General features: G+C 34.5%; 1 protein-coding gene across 1 annotated transcript in view; it reads left to right on the plus strand.

Moving 5' to 3' along the window:
* Positions 1–13,870, plus strand: part of LOC145684334 (VPS9 domain-containing protein 1-like) — an 86,328-nt gene that overhangs the window by 26,236 nt on the left and 46,222 nt on the right. The gene's annotated exons all lie outside the window — the stretch shown is intronic.

Here is a 13,870-nt window from a genome sequence, read left to right on the forward strand (position 1 = left end):
GTTACTTAGATAATTTTTACTTTTTCGCTTTCAAGTGATATGATAAAAACCATAGAAGATTGCAGTAAATGTTAACATTATATTGCCTGTCATTTATGTTAACCCGCCCCGCTTCGCTGCGGTCACCCCGGAAGTTTTCGCTTTCAAGTGATATGATAAAAACCATAGTAGATTGCAGTAAATGTTAACATTATATCGCCTGTCATTTATGTTAACCCGCCGAGTGACACGGTCATGCGGGTTGCATATAAATACGTTTATTTTTACCTATGATGAACTAACAAAGGATTTGTACGTTATGGACACTTGAATGGTCAATTATCTCAAGACACTGGTAATTAAAAATTAAAGTGATATGATAAAAACCATCTAGGGTCCAAATCCTAATAACCCCCCAAAAATAAAAGAAATTGGTTCAGCCGTATTAGCGTGATGAGGTAACAAAGGATTTGTGCGTTCTCTTTTATATATATAGATTGTAATGAATGAAGATTTAGTGTTTACCTTGTAACAGACCGATTGACGGTTGTTTACATTCTATTTGAGTTGGCTCCCGGATTGTAATGTTTACCCGTACTATAATGTGTACCGGTTGTTTGTACAACGTTAAAGTTTGGTTCGTGTATTGTAATACTGCACCCGAGTGCCTCCAAAGATTCGTCTTGATGTTAATTTGTTTCGTTGCCAATGAAATAATTGGCACAAAAAGAGTTATTAGTTTTATATGCGATATGCAAAACACACGTAAACACACCAATAGTTTATCACAAAATTTCGAATTATTTTCTTTCTACAATGTTTTCGCGTTACTGTAATAATTCCATTCAGGTTATAGCTGAATATATTGAAAATTTGATTTATACTTTTACTCTACTTCAATTTGCCTTAATTTACTTTACCTCATAATAATATCAATCCGAAACTCCGATCGTAAGTCAATTTTACTGATCCTGTTATTTTCGCTGTTGCTCTTTGTCATTCTTTTGTTAAGAGCATAGCGATCATTTCGATTACGGCCACAAGAGGGCATATGAATCGCTATATACGTAAAGCTAACATCGCCAAGATGGCGATGCCCATTACATAGCGGGAGCGATGGTCGTCATAGTGATATCAAATAACTGCAAGAACTAACTAAGTGAGTTGTAAAACCTTTATTACAGGAGTACTTTTAATACTCGGGAGATGTTATTTAAGAGGTAAAATGATTGCTTATTTACTTAGGGTTTTGTATAATAACAGAAGGAATATAAATTTATTTTTGTTCGTAGTCGACTATGCAATATTAAATCGCTATTATTAAGGTCTGGTGAAGCGAGGATGATGACGCAGTGAAACGCCGTTTTACAATGTAGAAAGAACGATGGCTAGGTCGGCTCCTTAAAATATAGAAATTTTGTAACCAAAAGTATAATCTTTCGGAACTAAACCTAGTATAAATTGCTAATTGGTGTTAACCTAAATTATTTGAAAAAAAAAGGAACGCTGAGGAGTCTGACCGAAGTGAAAATTCTATAAAACAAGTTTTGGTTAAAGCCATCGAGTGTTACTTCCGCCATTACGAGTGATAGCGTAATGTGCAGGAAGTAGGTAGTTGGAATTCATCTCGTCAGATAACGGGACCAAGTCCCATATTCAATAGGACTTGGAACCAGTACCCGAGGAGATTGATTACGACGTGTCATAAATAGGTTTGCTAACCTATTCTGTGCTGTTAAGACGGGAATCCAGGTGACAAGGAAGGAACCTCAGCCAACTGGGTAACATCTATCCATTTTATCTTATTTTCTTTCTTCTTGTTCCGATCATAAACAGACTCACTAATTCACCAAATGGAGTGTTTCGACATAAATATGTGTAGTTAAGGTAAAAGGCGTTACGCGTTTAGACAGCTCATCTCGTTACCACTCAATAGAATGATATCATAAGAATATGTGATCAACATCGAAAATTGTTGGTGAACTTTACTTTAAGCGCACCGCTTGATATTAATATTTTCCATGTGAGAATTGATACGGTTTTCCTTTATTGTTAGATTAAGTAATATCTCCGCTCTGAAATGTCATTTTAACGTGTACCTTATTAAATAATGTGTTTAGGTTGCTTAGGTTAGGTAAAATTTAAATTTAACGTGTCCTATAATATACATTTATCTTACTTGTTAGGTTAAGAAATCAGATTGTGTGCTTGCTGTTAAATAATGTACTTTTGCGTGATCTTGTGATATATTTTTCAATTGCTTGTTTAGGTTAGTTAGATTGAACTTGTGCATTTACGGTTAAATAGTGTCATATTGTTTTGTCTCGTGATATATTTTGGGAAATGTATATTTCGATTACTTGTTTAGGTTAGGTAAAATTGAACTTGTGCATTTACGGTTAAATAGTGTCATATTGTTTTGTCTTGTGATATATTCCGGGAAGTGTATACTTTGATTGCTTGTTTAGGTTAGGTAAACTGGACTTGTGTGCTTACGGTAAAATAATGTCCTGTTATTTTGTTTCGCGATATATTTTTTTTTTTTTACATGTATTTCCAAATTGCTTGTCTAGGTTAGGTAGATTGAACCTGTGTGTAGGGTTTTGGTAATTTAGGATAGTAAATATACCGGTGTTTTTTTTTTTTTTTTTTTTTTTTTCATTGTCGTTGTCTCATGATATGCGAGTGCATACTTGATCTATGCAGATTTCAGATATATTTAAAAATTCTGTTCGAATATGCTTCGTGCAAGACTCTGTCTTGGGCATATATTTAGTTTAAAGGTGCCAGTCACGCGTCATGGGATTTCTTACATATTTGCCTCATCGGAAGTCAACGTAGTTAACTGATGTTCCACTTTACTGATAAGTATATACGTACTCACATTTATTCAATTTGTCGATCTTAAACACAATTTTGAAATTTATTATGTGTCCATTGCTCTTGAAAATTAATGACATTATATTGTGAACTTAAAAGTGATAATAATGTTGATAATGACGTTCAAATCTAAATAATATGTAAACCCTGGCGTAGAGAAGTAGAAGTAGAGCATTTTTTTTTTTCATTTGTAAATATATCATTTCATTAATAGTAGAATTTTTTTTGGTAGATGTATTATGTACGATTGATACATGCTACTTGATTGGTCTAGAGTACAATGAGAATATAGTAGCAGTCATGTAGGCTTATGTTGTCGCCTAATTCAAATGATATTTACAGGGTTATGAATCGCGAACGTCTATTTAGTAATAATTTCAATAATGATAATGTCATTTTGTTGAATGAATACTTAGAGCATATGGACTGTTATTCTTAAGTGATCACGAACTGAATATATATATATATTATAGATATTGAAGTGTGAAAATTGATATAATTTGAAGTTAAGTCAATGTAATAACGTAATATCGTAATTGTTTGAACGCACTGCGATGTAGGCAAATATTTAACAGACTTTATTCTGTTGCTTTTGTTAATTACAATGTAACTGTTGACTGATTGGCACAAATAAACAATCACGACCGAATCTCAATTTTATAATTTCGAATATTGCTCATAGAGTTAAGCATATGTAAGTTTGATATATATATATATATATTTTTTTTTTTTTCATTCAACTTAAGTTAACGACGTCGAGTCCTCTTTCATTTCGATTGGCCACTTAACAAGAATTTGGAATCTTTTGATGAAATTTGTTGCGCATGCTTGAACTGATTTTTTTTTTCTTTAAGCTAACATAACCTAAACATTAAGTTAAAACATAACCAAAGAAAATGGTCTGTTATAAATTGGTTTATTCTCGAGATTTTCTCATCCCTGGAAAAGATTGTTATAAATCGGCGACCCTTTGCTATAATATGTGAAGCTAGGCAGTTATAAATTGGCAATACCAATCTATGATTTGCCTGATACATATTCATTAATTTTCAATACCCTAAAAACGGTTTGTTATAAATTGGCGACTTCAGCTTCAGGATATTTGTTTACTTGATAAAGTATTCTGTTTTGTGTGCTAACCGAGATGAAAGCTAAATAATGAGTGGAGATAACGATGATGAGTTGCTAAACGCGTGACCCAATTAATATGATGTAAGATGAGTGAAACAGATATAATGCATGAGACTGAAGAATATAGTTGTTGTAATTGTGCAAATAGTGTTGAGAACGCGATTGCAATTTGTTGCGAGAGTTGTGACAAATGGTACCATATGAATTGTTTAAATATACCGGAAAAGGAACAAGAAGTGTTAAGACACTCAGAGGAAAATTGGTATTGTGCAACTTGTGTAGGTAAACAATCTGTAGAATCAGATGGGGAGGAAGTGAGACGTACACAAAACCCAAAGAAAGTTGCTCCAGAAATTGAAATTGGTGGAGGTCCGCTTCTAGATAAGTTAGTGGACATAATTAAAGAACTAAAGTCTGAGGTTTCTGAGGTACGCAAGGAACTAAAGTCTGAGGTTTCAGCAGTAAGAGTAGAACTGATTAATCAGATGACCGTTAACAAGAATGATTTAAAGGCAGAAATGAAAACTGAATTAAATAAGATGAGTAGTGAAATTTCGTCTTTGAAAGAATCTTTTGTGTCAGTAAAAGGGGAATTAAAAACTGAAATATCTAAGTTAAGAATTGAAATTGATGAGACAAAAACTAATTTAGGACAAACCGTAGAAAATGTACGCGATAGTTGTATGATGGAAGTAAATAATGTAAAACAGGATATGACTAGTCTTAGGTTAGACTTAGATAAAGTAACCGTAGATGTTAGTGAATTTAATGAAAATGTGAATTGTAAATTAGAAGCTACTACTAAAGAAGTGTCAGTGTTGAAAACCCAATTCGGGAATATAACTTCCAAATTTGAATCTGAATTGAAAGGTGTCAAAGAGCGACAAATTGATGAATATAGGAAATTCCGGGATGTAAACGAACAGACCGTGAATATGATAAAGATATTAGAACGTGACATGGTCGACGCGTATCGTCAAAATCGGGAACGATGTGAGCGGAACACCGATACTTTTAAAAAGATACTTGAATCGGATGGTGTAAATGCGAATAATGAAAACTTTCCATTTGAAGAGAATTTGGTTAATAATGAACGAAATTGTCAGGATGTTAGGGAACCTTCAGTTCCAAAATTAGATAAAAGTCGATTTGAGGAAATTACAAATATGACCGAGATGTCTTCCTCGTCTGATGTGGAAGAAATTAGGAATAAACCCTCACATAAACATAAGAAAGTGAGACAAAGAAGGAAAGAGAAAGGATCGTGTTGTGAATCGTGCACTGAGCGGTGTCCTCCATTAGATCTTGTTGTGAATAATCATGAAACCGAGGATAGGCTTAAACTAGATTGTGAAAATAGAAATAATGACAACAGTCCTTCGTATAAAAGGGGTGCAGGAACCTATTTGAAGGAATTGCATCATTTCCCAAAATTTGATGGGCAACTGACCCAGGGAATGGCAAAAATTTTCCTAGATGATCTTTTACACACGATGAACATGTATGTTCTCACTGATAGGGATCGAATGTATATAGTGGGACGAGTTTTGGAGAAATCTGCTAAGATCTGGTATCGTAGTGTTGCTTCCCAGATAAAATCTTTCTCTGACTTTTTGCGGCTTTTCAAACTGCAATACATATCGGAGCGACTACAGAGGGCACAGAAGCGCCACCTCTACTCGCTACGATATGACAAATCGAAACATTCTTCATTGCTAGGGTTTGTACGGCATATTGTCAAGAAATATAATTCAATAGTAACTTCACCTTCAGATCAAGAGTTGAAGGATCTGATTTTAGATTGCCTTCCTGAGGAAGAAGCGAAAATTTTGAAATTAGGTTCAGTTAGCACAGTGCAAGACCTGATGCTACGAATAGCTGAGTTAGAATGTAGTCCAACTCCTTCCTTAGGAAATCAGGGTAGTTCAAAATTTCCACCTAGGAAACCACAGGTTAGGAAAACATTCTTTTTACCTAATAACACTAATCGAACCGACAATGCGGTGCAAACGGAGCCGACCTGCAGTGAAGGTAGTGTAAGAGAAAATAGCTCTAATTCTCAATTTGGAAATAAACCTCAAAATTTTAATGGGAGATCATACCGCAACAACTGGAAAAGAAACCGAAATCAGAAACAAGGATGGGAAAAGAATAGAAATAATAACTTTAGACCTATGAACGGTATTCAGCCAGTTCCAATGTATGGGGGTGTACCAGTACCAGTACCATATACTGTACCGGGAATGTACAATTTTAGCAATATGAAACCGGTTATGATGCCAGGTCCCTCTGTTACTATGGTAACTTCTTCATTTCCTCAAAGCTTACCTGTTGTGACTACTGTCACTTCCGCTTTGCGTCCGCCGTATCCTTCGGTGACTGCGGAACCGACAAATCCGGTAGTTGTTTCGGAAAACATGTTGAGCAGTCGTCACTGAGGGGAGACGACGGCTGCTCCAACCAACTTCTCTCCCCGAATCAAAATGCTAGTCAACCTTATTCTTTTGAGAAAGAAAATGTGTCGATTGAAAATGAGTCTTCGTTGAAATTATTGACTTATTTTGTGTTAAAGGAAGAAGAAGGGAATATGTCCAAACAAGATTTCGAGATATTTCCTTCCCCTTCTATAAATTGCAAGGTGGGGGAAATGCAAATTAAATGTATCCTTGATACTGGGGCAGAGCTGAACCTCCTCAATTATGATATTTGGCAAAACCTTCAAAATTCTTTTCGTTCGGCAAAGCTCAAACCAGTACCAAGTGTACATTTGACTGCTTTTGCAGGTAAAGACAATTTTCCTGTGAAGGGATTGCTTGAATTAACTTTAAATATACAAGATAATCTTTTCAACGTCCCAGTCTTTGTCGTTAAAGACATGAAAGCTGGACTATTATTAGGCTCGCCATTCTTCGCTAAGTTTCAGGTCACTTTGGATAGTCATAACAGAAAATTAATTTTGAAAAATAATAATGAGGAAGAAGTAACTTTGGATATTTCCTATCCAAAGGTACTCCTTGTTCATTTAGATACTAATTCGGAATTACGTGAACCTAACCAAATTCTTTCTTCTAATAAACAATGTAGAGATTACGGTGAGATTTCTGAATTGGAAATTAAAGAATACATTAAAGGTCGCGATGATTTAGACGATGATACAAAAATAAAATTGGAAAACTTGCTCCTTAAATTCAAACACTTATTTTGCGAATATCCCAAACCCATCCGATGCGAACCTTATAAAATAGAATTAACAGACCAAGAACCTGTGGTCGGAAAGATCTATCCAATCCCTCAGGCTATGCAAAAGGAGTTCGAGGAGGAATTGAATAAATGGATAAGGTTGGGGATAGCCAAAGAACATCCCAGCAGTTATCGCAATCCAATTCATTGCGTGAGAAAGTCCTCTGGGGGTGTGAGACCTGTAATCGACCTCAGATTACTAAACTTAAAGGTCGTAAGTCCTAAAATACAGGTCGAACCCATTAACGAAATTCTTACTCGCATCTCTGGGGCTAAAATTTTTAGCTCCATGGATGCTACAATGGGATATTATGGTATTCGACTGCATTCTGATTCCTTCGCATCCATAAGTTTTATATATTTAGGCCGACAGTATGTATTATGTGTCCTACCAATGGGTTTAAAGTCTAGTCCTAGTATCTTCCAAAATGTGATGAATTCATATTTTGGACTAGATACTAGAAAATTTGTTGTAGTGTATTTAGACGATTTGATGTGTTTTAGCTCTACTTTTGACGAACATTTTATCCATTTAGAACAACTCTTTGAAATTCTAACTTTTGGAAATTTTGCGCTAAATTTTAGAAAATGTCAGTTCGTCAAGTCTGAAATTTTATTTTTGGGACACATTGTGAATGGGAAGGAATTAAAGCCGAATCCCAAACAAAACGAAGCGATAAAGTACTTTCCGATACCGAAAACTAAGAAGAAACTTAGGTCCTTCCTAGGCATTCTTTCCTGGCGAAGAAAATTCATTCCTCAGTTCGCCGCTCTAACAGCGCCATTTTTCGATTTGTTGAAGAAAGACAAGAAATATTGTCTAACTGAGGAATTGCTGAATAGATTCCAACAATTGAGAGAATTGTTGAGTGAGCCTCCAGCGCTCAGTCAACCTAATTTCGATCAACCGTTTCACTTATTTTCGGATGCGTCACTAGAAAATTTGGCTGGCTATCTGGCTCAGTATGATGATACTGGAGAACTTCTTGTTATCGGTTATGCAAGTAGAAAATTAAAGTTATATGAAGCTTCCTATTCGATCTTCCAACTGGAGTTGCTGGCAGTATTGTTTCTGTGCGAACATTTTTCGTATTATATTTTAGGTAGAAAAGTTACGGTCCATTGTGACAACAGCGCAGTAACATACGCTTTTACGTTACAGATCTTAGATCCCCGAACCACAAAAATTTTGTTAAAGTTACAGAGGTTCGATCTTCGGTTCGAGCACATAAAGGGGGTGGACAATAAAATAGCTGACATTTTGAGTCGCAATACTCCGGAACTCCCTGCCGAACCTGAAGAATACCATGTTAATTTTGTTAATTTTGTTTGTTATGATGAGAGTACGTGGTTCACTGTGGATGAGTTAATGTAAATGCAAGAGGGTGATAAGTACTGTAACGAATTAAAAGCGAAAATGTCAGACAGTGTCGACTCTCGAATTCGTCTAATAAATAATTTGGTCTATATTCAAAATTCAAAAACGAAACGTTGGCTGCTAGTAATCCCAGAGTTATTAATTGAGAAGACGATTAGGAAGGTTCATGAAACGGGACATTTTGGCGTTAGTAAATGTTTGAAATTAGTTCAAGAATTGTTTTTCTGGAAAGGACAAAAACGTACATTTCAAAATTTCATCAATAATTGTGAATTGTGTGCCCGAACGAAGTTCTCCAATAGAATCATCGCTCGTGAGGATCTGCATATTGAGGCAGATAAGCCACATATTAAATTGTGCATGGATCTCGTGGGAAAATTGCCATGTAGTTATGGATTCTACTACATCCTCTCAATTGTTGATGTATATTCACGATTTCTATGTTATTTACCATTGAGGACTGCCACAGCTGCTGAGATTGTTCGGACTCTAGAAAAGGAATATTTCTATCTCTTCCCTTACCCAAATTTTATTATATCCGACCAGGGCCCACAGTTCCTCTCGAATACATGGAAGACTTACTGTAATGATCACCAAATTCAACACATCTTGGTCTCGCCATACAACCTTGGTTCTGGGAATGGCATAGTGGAACGTTCGCATCGAGAACTCAATCGAATTATTCGATTATTGTGCAGCCATAACCACATTAAGTGGAAAACAGTGCTTAAGACGGCACAAGACTTACTAAACTATTCTTACAATAGTACCATTGGATGTACGCCTGCTGAAGTGTTCATTTCTTTCTCGGCTGCTGATAGATTTCGAGAAAAATTTCCATGGCCTTCTGAATTGAAAACAGTAGAAAATTCTAAACGGCATATTCAGGTGGAACCCCGTTTGTTATCAAAAAGAAAACGAAAGGCGCAAAATAATGTGATTGAAATTAAGGAAATGGACTTGGTGATGGTTAAAACCCATTTTCAATCGGATGCATTTAAGAAGGTCATACATAAGTACATGCCTGTATTTGCAGGGCCTTTTGTTGTGACGAAAGTACATCACAATTCCGTTTCTTTAAAAGATTTGGAGGGGAGAGAAGTGCCGACTCAAGATTTATCAAATATAAAATTGTTCAATTGCTCTCCAGAAAAGAGAGAAGAATTGTTAAGAGACTTTAAATAGTCGCAAAAAAAATAAAAAATAAAAAAAATAAAAAAAAATAAATAAATAAAAAATTTAAATGTTAATGTTTTAAGTAGTTAAAAAAAATTTTTTTTCTAAAGCCGCCGGGAAAAATGTAACAGACCGATTGACGGTTGTTTACATTCTATTTGAGTTGGCTCCCGGATTGTAATGTTTACCCATACTATAATGTGTACCGGTTGTTTGTACAACGTTAAAGTTTGGTTCGTGTATTGTAATACTGCACCCGAGTGCCTCCAAAGATTCGTCTTGATGTCAATTTGTTTCGTTGCCAATGAAATAATTGGCACAAAAAGAGTTATTAGTTTTATATGCGATATGCAAAACACACGTAAACACACCAATAGTTTATCACAAAATTTCGAATTATTTTCTTTCTACAATGTTTTCGCGTTACTGTAATAATTCCATTCAGGTTATAGCTGAATATATTGAAAATTTGATTTATACTTTTACTCTACTTCAATTTGCCTTAATTTACTTTACCTCATAATAATATCAATCCGAAACTCCGATCGTAAGTCAATTTTACTGATCCTGTTATTTTCGCTGTTGCTCTTTGTCATTCTTTTGTTAAGAGCATAGCGATCATTTCGATTACGGCCACAAGAGGGCATATGAATCGCTATATACGTAAAGCTAACATCGCCAAGATGGCGATGCCCATTACATAGCGGGAGCGATGGTCGTCATAGTGATATCAAATAACTGCAAGAACTAACTAAGTGAGTTGTAAAACCTTTATTACAGGAGTACTTTTAATACTCGGGAGATGTTATTTAAGAGGTAAAATGATTGCTTATTTACTTAGGGTTTTGTATAATAACAGAAGGAATATAAATTTATTTTTGTTCGTAGTCGACTATGCAATATTAAATCGCTATTATTAAGGTCTGGTGAAGCGAGGATGATGACGCAGTGAAACGCCGTTTTACAATGTAGAAAGAACGATGGCTAGGTCGGCTCCTTAAAATATAGAAATTTTGTAACCAAAAGTACAATCTTTCGGAACTAAACCTAGTATAAATTGCTAATTGGTGTTAACCTAAATTATTTGGAAAAAAAAGGAACGCTGAGGAGTCTGACCGAAGTGAAAATTCTATAAAACAAGTTTTGGTTAAAGCCATCGAGTGTTACTTCCGCCATTACGAGTGATAGCGTAATGTGCAGGAAGTAGGTAGTTGGAATTCATCTCGTCAGATAACGGGACCAAGTCCCATATTCAATAGGACTTGGAACCAGTACCCGAGGAGATTGATTACGACGTGTCATAAATAGGTTTGCTAACCTATTCTGTGCTGTTAAGACGGGAATCCAGGTGACAAGGAAGGAACCTCAGCCAACTGGGTAACATCTATCCATTTTATCTTATTTTCTTTCTTCTTGTTCCGATCATAAACAGACTCACTAATTCACCAAATGGAGTGTTTCGACATAAATATGTGTAGTTAAGGTAAAAGGCGTTACGCGTTTAGACAGCTCATCTCGTTACCACTCAATAGAATGATATCATAAGAATATGTGATCAACATCGAGAATTGTTGGTGAACTTTACTTTAAGCGCACCGCTTGATATTAATATTTTCCATGTGAGAATTGATACGGTTTTCCTTTATTGTTAGATTAAGTAATATCTCCGCTCTGAAATGTCATTTTAACGTGTACCTTATTAAATAATGTGTTTAGGTTGCTTAGGTTAGGTAAAATTTAAATTTAACGTGTCCTATAATATACATTTATCTTACTTGTTAGGTTAAGAAATCAGATTGTGTGCTTGCTGTTAAATAATGTACTTTTGCGTGATCTTGTGATATATTTTTCAATTGCTTGTTTAGGTTAGTTAGATTGAACTTGTGCATTTACGGTTAAATAGTGTCATATTGTTTTGTCTCGTGATATATTTTGGGAAATGTATATTTCGATTACTTGTTTAGGTTAGGTAAAATTGAACTTGTGCATTTACGGTTAAATAGTGTCATATTGTTTTGTCTTGTGATATATTCCGGGAAGTGTATACTTTGATTGCTTGTTTAGGTTAGGTAAACTGGACTTGTGTGCTTACGGTAAAATAATGTCCTGTTATTTTGTTTCGCGATATATTTTTTTTTTTTTTACATGTATTTCCAAATTGCTTGTCTAGGTTAGGTAGATTGAACCTGTGTGTAGGGTTTTGGTAATTTAGGATAGTAAATATACCGGTGTTTTTTTTTTTTTTTTTTTTTTTTTTTTTCATTGTCGTTGTCTCATGATATGCGAGTGCATACTTGATCTATGCAGATTTCAGATATATTTAAAAATTCTGTTCGAATATGCTTCGTGCAAGACTCTGTCTTGGGCATATATTTAGTTTAAAGGTGCCAGTCACGCGTCATGGGATTTCTTACATATTTGCCTCATCGGAAGTCAACGTAGTTAACTGATGTTCCACTTTACTGATAAATATATACGTACTCACATTTATTCAATTTGTCGATCTTAAACACAATTTTGAAATTTATTATGTGTCCATTGCTCTTGAAAATTAATGACATTATATTGTGAACTTAAAAGTGATAATAATGTTGATAATGACGTTCAAATCTAAATAATATGTAAACCCTGGCGTAGAGAAGTAGAAGTAGAGCATTTTTTTTTTTCATTTGTAAATATATCATTTCATTAATAGTAGAATTTTTTTTGGTAGATGTATTATGTACGATTGATACATGCTACTTGATTGGTCTAGAGTACAATGAGAATATAGTAGCAGTCATGTAGGCTTATGTTGTCGCCTAATTCAAATGATATTTACAGGGTTATGAATCGCGAACGTCTATTTAGTAATAATTTCAATAATGATAATGTCATTTTGTTGAATGAATACTTAGAGCATATGGACTGTTATTCTTAAGTGATCACGAACTGAATATATATATATATTATAGATATTGAAGTGTGAAAATTGATATAATTTGAAGTTAAGTCAATGTAATAACGTAATATCGTAATTGTTTGAACGCACTGCGATGTAGGCAAATATTTAACAGACTTTATTCTGTTGCTTTTGTTAATTACAATGTAACTGTTGACTGATTGGCACAAATAAACAATCACGACCGAATCTCAATTTTATAATTTCGAATATTGCTCATAGAGTTAAGCATATGTAAGTTTGATATATATATATATATATTTTTTTCATTCAACTTAAGTTAACGACGTCGAGTCCTCTTTCATTTCGATTGGCCACTTAACAAGAATTTGGAATCTTTTGATGAAATTTGTTGCGCATGCTTGAACTGATTTTTTTTCTTTAAGCTAACATAACCTAAACATTAAGTTAAAACATAACCAAAGAAAATGGTCTGTTATAAATTGGTTTATTCTCGAGATTTTCTCATCCCTGGAAAAGATTGTTATAAATCGGCGACCCTTTGCTATAATATGTGAAGCTAGGCAGTTATAAATTGGCAATACCAATCTATGATTTGCCTGATACATATTCATTAATTTTCAATACCCTAAAAACGGTTTGTTATAACCTGACCGAAAAAAAAAAAAAAAAAATAGAAAACGTGACTAGCTGAATCTGTGCTCTCTACACAGCGCACCATTCGCATATGAGCATGAATCTCCTTGTAATTCCTCACAACATCTGTACATATCCCTTTACAGACAAGTGAAATACGTCTTTATAAAAAATCGGCAAGGGGTATCATAAAGGGGAGATTTTTTCGATTATTTTTTCTCAATATCTCGCATCGTTTGCAAGATTTGAGCCTACTTTTGGTTTCAGTTTCTAATTCATGTATGATCAGTGTTTTCTTTCTTGTTGTCTGCAGTATGTAATAAGCAAATACATTACATACACAATTAATTATAATATCAGTGATATATGGTGTACATTGGGCAAAACACTCCAAACAATAAAGATTTATCTTAGATTGGAGAAATGGTTATCCTTCGTTTTCATTATCATTTGGTTATGAAACAAAAAGCCGGAGAGACACACTAACCCCCTATATAAAAGTGTGTGTCGTACGAAATGATGCTTTGCTTTTTTAAAATTTCAACACT

Source organism: Thermobia domestica, chromosome 4 (genome assembly GCF_964235325.1).
Source record: "Thermobia domestica chromosome 4, izTheDome1.hap1.1, whole genome shotgun sequence".
Classification (NCBI taxonomy): domain Eukaryota; kingdom Metazoa; phylum Arthropoda; class Insecta; order Zygentoma; family Lepismatidae; genus Thermobia; species Thermobia domestica.